Genomic DNA, 8,099 nt, shown 5'->3' with positions numbered 1-8,099 from the left:
GAGCACCCTTAAACTTTCATGACAATCTATTTCAAACAAATCGACAAGAATTTCTGTGTGCTTGTTCGACAAGTTTTAACCATTTGTTTCAAATAAATTGTACTTTTTGATATAAAAATCATATAGGAAAATGTTCAGCAGGAATTGTTTTTTGAGAATATGTGATTAAATTTAAACAAAATATCACAAGTGAAGAAATATTTACGATTAATGTGCAACTTGGCAATTTCACTCGTGCGATTCTTCATCAGAAAACGTGTTGTATTATTTCACAAAAACTAGAATGTGCTATAAAAATGGTATGTATTTGAAGTAAAATCATTTCTAAATATGTTTTTGTTTTCAGATATACGTAGAAATAAAGAGACTTCACAGAAATTTAAATTTTGCCTTGGATATGAAAGCACACCAAGATGACAAAATTCGAAACCGGGACTTCCTTGACTGAGTTGGAAAAAGTTTCAAATAGTTGACTTTTTTGCTTGAGTTTTACAAGCTTTAGTTAGTATTTATTGTTTTTTTATGTGTTTTTGCTGTAATGAATATTTGATAATCACAATCCTTTCAGAAATGTTGTGAATCATATAAGCCCTGGTCAAAAAGAAAGAGACGAGTTCAAAGGACAAAAAAGGCGGATAACAGTATTTTTAAGATTTTCGTTTTAAGTTTTTAAGCCACATGCATGTGAAAAGAGTGAAATTCTCAAGTTTATATATGGCCCGACGTGTGCATTACTGGACTTGCATTCATTTTTAAAAATAGTTTAAAAGATTTCACCAGGTTGGTAATGAAAAAAATATATTTTCTTTGCTGCAGGTTTCTTTGTGGCATCTTTTTAGGTGTCTTTGCCTTCTTTGGTTTAGCGGCTTTAGGCTTAACTGCTTTCTTTGCTGGCTTCTTAGCTGGTTTAGCCACTTCACCTATCTTAAAACTTCCAGAAGCGCCGGTACCCTTCGACTGTTTCAAGCTATTGCTCTTCACTCCTGATTTCAAAGCTAACTTCAAGTGAGTGTTGACTGTTTTTGCATCGCTACCAACATTGAAGTTTGCTATGATGTACTTAAGGATGGCTTGACGGCTAGAGCCCCCGCGCTCTTTCAATGCAGAGATAGCTTTCCCTACCATCTCGCTGTATTTTGGATGAGTAGCTACTTTCTTTGGTTTAGCTGCAGCTTTCTTCTTTGGTGACTTAGCTGGAGTCTTGACTACTACTGGTGCATCAGACATTTTGCGACTTTGGTTGTTGAAAGATGTGTGCGAGTTGAACGACAAATAAATATGATGTGCAACTACTGGAAGTGTTTTACGACCTTGACTGGATATACATCCCTCGAACGGTCGGCTCGGTGACCGAAGGCGTTTGGTGAGTGTTTAAATAATTTTGTGCCATCGGTCAGGAACAGGTGGTGGACGCCATTTTGGTAGGCCGCCATCTTGGTTTTGTATATTGTTTTGGTTTTCTTTTGTTGACTATTTTGATGTTATGTCTTCACAACGGCTGCTTTCAGGGCCAGATTGGTCAGCTTGGCAGCCCGCTAACCTCGATGATGGAGTACTGGTAGATGAGTCTCGGACGTTGTATTAACGATGACAGGAAGCATGATCAGGAACAAAGTCGTGAGACAGTGAAACGGTGGTCCATCATCTAACACCTAGGATACAGCCCTCGGACGTCACTCGGCATACCACTCCCCCATCCATAATGGGTTTTGGAGTGTATGTTGACGCGGGAATTAGCCCTTCGCGGATTATAGCCTAACGTAGTCTGTACAGCGTTGGATTTGGTTTTTGTCATCGAAAGTAGTAAGTCGTTGATCCATCTAACAGTAAACCCTCATCGAAGATAGCGGGTAAAGGAGAGCTGACCCAGCACGTCCGTTCAGTTGTAATGACTGAGACGTGACTGTGGATTGATTGTGATAATGGATTGATGATGATGTGCAAAATTGCGGTTTGCGGGTACTTAATCTCATAACGCGGACCTCGACGAGAGCACCCTTAAACTTTCATGACATTCAATTTCAAACAAATCGACAAGAATTTCTGTGTGCTTGTTCGACAAGTTTTAACCATTTGTTTCAAATAAATTGTACTTTTTGATATATAAATCATATAGGAAAATGTTCAGCAGGAATTTTCTTTCAGAATATGTGATTAAATTTAAACAAAATATCACAAGTGAAGAAATATTTACGATTAATGTGCAACTTGTCAATTTCACTCGTGCGATTCTTCATCAGAAAACGTGTTGTATTATTTCACAAAAACTAGATTGTGCTATAAAAATGGTATGTATTTGAAGTAAAATCATTTCTAAATATGTTTTTGTTTTCAGATATACGTAGAAATAAAGAGACTTCACAGAAATTTAAATTTTACCTTGGATATGAAAGCACACCAAGATGACAAAATTCGAAACCGGGACTTCCTTGACTGAGTTGGAAAAAGTTTCAAATAGTTGACTTTTTTGCTTGAGTTTTACAAGCTTTAATTAGTGTTTATTGTTTTTTATTTGTTTTTGCTGTAATGAATATTTGATAATCACAATCCTTTCAGAAATGTTGTGAATCATATAAGCCCTGGTCAAAAAGGAAGAGACGACATCAAAGGACAAAAATGGCGGATAACAGTATTTTTAAGATTTTCGTTTTAAGTTTTTGAGCCACATGCATGTGAAAAGAGTGAAATTCTCAAGTTTATATATGGCCCGACGTGTGCATTACTGGACTTGCATTTATTTTTAAAAATAGTTTAAAAGATTGCACCAGGTTGGTAATGAAAAAATAAAATTATGAATGATATATTTTCTGTTTCCTTCAAAAGTTAGATATATTATATTAAATGTTACATCCCCAGACATCCATATAAAGAAATAAAAAAGATAGAACGTATGTTTGGGAGAAGTGAAAAATTAAAAGTAAAAAAATAAAAGAAGAAAATGTCTACAACACCCGGTATTCCCAGGCGGTCACCCATCCAAGTACTAACCGAGCTCGACGTTGCTTACCTTCGGTGATCGGACGAGAACCGGTGTTTTCAACGTGATATGGTCGTAGACACTAAAGTGCCAAAAAATTTAATATATAAAGTTAGGAACCGCCGAAAGTCGTGTATTTAGCATTTCTTGACAGAATTGGTATAAAAATAAGAAAAATTATCAGGTATAAAAATATATATAAACTACACGATCCAGAGTGGAAGATAGTAAAACTTAACAAGTTCACATGCACTTTAGAGAAGACAAAAAAATGCAAGAATAGAAAGACAGATATGGAATATGGGGACGAGCTTGATTTTATTTGTAACCAAGTTATATACCATGCAACAATTTCAGACTCTTTTTGAGAAATTTTGGTAGCACTTAAAAGGGCTGTTTAAGCTTAAAAAGCATCATATGCTTCCTCCATTTACTTCTTCTTTGGGGTCTTTGCCTTCTTTGGTTTAGCTGCAGCCTTGGTCTTTTTTGGTGATTTTGTGGCTTTCTTTGCAGATTTGGCAGCGGGTTTTGCAGCAGGTTTCTTGGTAGCTGGTTTCTTTGCTTTTGGTTTAGCTGCTTTCAATGCAGAGATAGCTTTCCCTACCATCTCGGTGTATTTTGGATGAGTAGCTACTTTCTTTGGTTTAGCTGCAGCTTTCTTCTTTGGTGACTTAGCTGGAGTCCTGACTACTACTGGTGCATCAGACATTTTGCGACTTTGGTTGTTGAAAGATGTGTGCGAGTTGAACGACAAATAAGAATGATGTGCAACTACTGGAAGTGTTTTACGACCTTGACTGGATATACATCCCTCGCACGGTCGGCTCGGTGCCCGAAGGCGTTTGGTGAGCGTTTAAATAATTTTGTGCCATCTGTCAAGAACAGGTGGTTGACGACATTTTGGTAGGCCGCCATCTTGGTTTTGTGAGTTGTTTTGGTTTTCTTTTGTTGACTATTTTGATGTTATGTCTTCACAACGGCTGCTTTCAGGGCCAGATTGGTCAGCTTTGCAGCCCGCTAACGTCGATGATGGAGTACTGGTAGATGAGTCTCGGACGTAGTATTAACGATGACAGGAAGCATTATCAGGACCAAAGTCGTGAGACAGTGAAATGGTGGTCCATCATCTAACACCTAGGATACAGCCCTCGGACGTCACTCGGCATACCACTCCCCATCCATAATGGGTTTTGGAGTGTATGTTGACGCGGGAATTAGCCCTACGCGGATTATAGCCTAACGCAGTCTGTACAGCGTTGGATTGGTTTCTGTCATCGAAAGTAGTAAGTCGTTGATCCATCTAACAGTAAACCCTCATCGAAGATAGCGGGTAAAGGAGAGCTGACCCAGCACGTCCGTTCAGTTGTAATGACTGAGACGTGACTGTGGATTGATTGTGATAATGGATTGATGATGATGTGCAAAATTGCGGTTTGCGGGTACTTAATCTCATAACGCGGACCTCGACGAGGGCACCCTTAAACTTACATGACAATCAATTTCAAACAAATCGACAAGAATTTCTGTGTGCTTGTTCGACAAGTTTTAACCATTTGTTTCAAATAAATTGTACGTTTTGATATATAAATCATATACGAAAATGTTCAGCAGGAATTTTTCTTTCAGAATATGTGATTAAATTTAAACAAAATATCACAAGTGAAGAAATATTTACGATTAATGTGCAACTTGTCAATTTCACTCGTGCGATTCTTCATCAGAAAACGTGTTGTATTATTTCACAAAAACTAGATTGTGCTATAAAAATGGTATGTATTTGAAGTAAAATCATTTCTAAATATGTTTTTGTTTTCAGATATACGTAGAAACAAGAAATGATTGTAACAGGATGCTGTTACGAAGTCTCCCAAAACGAAGCTCCCATAATTCGTAATTCCCAGTGTCGCCTGACATTGGACAAAGTCCAGTGAAAATTGGTTTGGTCCAGTAAAGTATATGCATTAGTGATGCTTGGGGACTAACCCTGTATATCATTCAAATCATCTTGGCATGACAAACCAGGATATATATGGTTAAGGGGTGGGGATCTCGACCATTTACAAGATACTAGAACATTGGGGGTGGGGGGAACCCCTGGGGACTGACCCTATACATCATTCAAATGTTCGAGACACGACGAACAGGAATATATATGGTTAAGGGGTGGGGATCTCGACCATTTACAAGATATTAGAACATTGGGGGTGGGGGGAACCCCTGGGGACTGACCGTATATGTCATTCAAATGTTCGAGACATGATGAACAGGAATATATATGGTTTAGGGGTGGGGATCTCAACCATTTACAAGATATTAGAACTTTCTCAAATGGCAGGGGTGGGGGTGACCCCTGGGGACTAACCCTGTATATCATTCAAACCATCTTGGTATGACAAACAAGAATAAATATGGTTAAGCGGTGGGGATCTTGACCACTTTCAAGATATTAGAACTTTCTTAAATAGCAGGGGGTGGGGGTGACCCCTGGGGACTAACCCTGTACATCATTCAAACCATCTTTGAATGACAAACCAGAATATATATGGTTTAGGGGTGGGGATCTTGACCACTTACAAGATATTAGAACTTTCTTAAATGGCAGGGGGTGGGGGTGACCCCTGGGGACTAACCCTGTATTTCATTTGATGTGCTTTATCATGACAAACCAGAATATATATGGTTTAGGGGTGGGGATCTCGACCACTTACAAGATATTAGAACTTTCTCAAATGGCAGGGGGTCGGGATGACCCCTGGGGACTAACCCTGTATATCATTCAAACCATCATAGCATGACAAACCAGAATATATATGGTTTAGGGGTGGGGATCTTGACCACTTACAAGATATTAGAACTTTCTTAAATGGCAGGGGCAGGGGGTGACCCCTGGGGACTAACCCTGTATTTCTTTTGATGTGCTTTATCATGACAAACCAGAATATATATGGTTTAGGGGTGGGGATCTCAACCATTTACAAGATATTAGAACTTTCTCAAATAGCAGGGGGTGGGGGTGACCCCTGGGGACTAACCCTGTATATCATTCAAACCATCATAGCATGACAAACCAGAATATATATGGTTTAGGGGTGGGGATCTTGACCACTTACAAGATATTAGAACTTTCTTAAATGGCAGGGGGTGGGGGTGACCCCTGTGGACTAACCCTGTATTTCATTTGATGTGCTTTATCATGACAAACCAGAATATATATGGTTTAGGGGTGGGGATCTCGACCATTTACAAGATATTAGAACTTTCTCAAATGGCAGGGGGTCGGGATGACCCCTGGGGACTAACCCTGTATATCATTCAAACCATCATAGTATGACAAACCAGAATATATATGGTTTAGGGGTCGGGATCTTGACCACTTACAAGATATTAGAAGTTTCTTAAATGGCAGGGGGTGGGGGTGACCCCTGGAGACTAACCCTGTATTTCATTTGATGTGCTTTATCATGACAAACCAGAATATATATGGTTTAGGGGTGGGGATCTCAACCATTTACAAGATATTAGAACTTTCTCAAATGGCAGGGGGTCGGGATGACCCCTGGGGACTAACCCTGTTTATCATTCAAACCATCTTAGCGTGACAAACCAGAATATATATGGTTTAGAGGTGGGGATCTCAACCATTTAAAAGATATTAGAACTTTCTTAAATGGCAGGGGGTGGGGTGACCCCTGGGGACTAACCCTGTATTTTATTTAATGTGCTTTATCATTTAGAACATTTTCAATTAAAAAGATTGTGTCTATCACAAACGGTTTTCAATTTATAATCATTTGAAAATTTAAAAAAATAAAATCCCATAGGGTTCTATAGTAAAACCCTCCTTTCTTTTTGCCCCTCAAAGTACCCCTTTATAAACCCCAATGCACAAACAAAACCCTGATTGCACCACTAGACATGTTAGTCTAGCATATTGTGAAACCCTAAGTTAATCTGACAAGCGGTTTTGGAGAACGGGTGCGGACAAGTTCAAATTTAAAAGCGGCGGAAGAAGAATAATAATAATAATAAGAACTGAGCAAAACCAATAAGTCTTCCCAAACTTCGTTTGGGAGACTTAATAAAGAGCCTTCACAGAAATTTAAATTTTACCTTGGATATGAAAGCACACCAAGATGACAAAATTCGAAACCGGGACTTCCTTGACTGAGTTGGAAAAAGTTTCAAATAGTTGACTTTTTTGCTTGAGTTTTACAAGCTTTAATTAGCATTTATTGTTTTTTATTTGTTTTTGCTGTAATGAATATTTGATAATCACAATCCTTTCAGAAATGTTGTGAATCATATAAGCCCTGGTCAAAAAGGAAGAGACGACATCAAAGGACAAAAATGGCGGATAACAGTATTTTTAAGATTTTCGTTTTAAGTTTTTGAGCCACATGCATGTGAAAAGAGTGAAATTCACAAGTTTATATATGGCCCGACGTGTGCATTACTGGACTTGCATTTATTTTTAAAAATAGTTTAAAAGATTTCACCAGGTTGGTAATGAAAAAAATAAAATTATGAATGATATATTTTCTGTTTCCTTCAAAAGTTAGATATATTATATTAAATGTTACATCCCAAGACATCCATATAAAGAAATAGGTCCAAGGACACAGTTATCGTCCTTTGGTTTTCGTTGTCTTCGAATATAGTCCCTAGTGTGAACAGTGTATAACTTGCATTTTTTTGGATACACTTTACCAATTTATTTCTTGATATTTTATGCATGAAATATTAAGTAAGGGGATGAAATTACATGTAAAAAAAAATTTGGGTGCTGAATCTTTATGTTAAGTAGTGATTTGGTCCAGTTAAAAAAGGTCAAAAATTAGAATGTCTGAAGATGTCAAACTGAATTTTAGCCCCCTTAACACAGAATAGTCAATATTTTGAGTTAGAGCTGATAGAAGTTTCTATAATTTTGATATTATTTGTATCAATAGTAGTAAACTACACTGTAAAAATCTTTTTGCGATAGAGCAGGTGCGATTTTTTTAATTTGAATTTATTGTCTAAAAGAAATGCACTACGAAATAACTGTGTTCTCGGGCCAAAAAGATAGAACGTATGTTTGGGAGAAGTGAAAAATTAAAATTAAAAATATAAAAGAAGAAAA

General features: G+C 37.6%; 1 non-coding gene across 1 annotated transcript; it reads right to left on the bottom strand.

Moving 5' to 3' along the window:
* Positions 1-2,939: 2,939 nt before the first annotated feature.
* On the bottom strand, positions 2,940-3,058 carry LOC127727277 (5S ribosomal RNA). The gene has a single exon (XR_007993849.1). It is a non-coding gene; the product is annotated as a 5S ribosomal RNA (ribosomal RNA).
* Positions 3,059-8,099: the final 5,041 nt, after the last annotated feature.

Source organism: Mytilus californianus, unplaced genomic scaffold (genome assembly GCF_021869535.1).
Source record: "Mytilus californianus isolate M0D057914Y unplaced genomic scaffold, xbMytCali1.0.p SCAF_19, whole genome shotgun sequence".
Taxonomy (NCBI): domain Eukaryota; kingdom Metazoa; phylum Mollusca; class Bivalvia; order Mytilida; family Mytilidae; genus Mytilus; species Mytilus californianus.
This window is presented reverse-complemented; position numbering and strand designations above follow the sequence as displayed.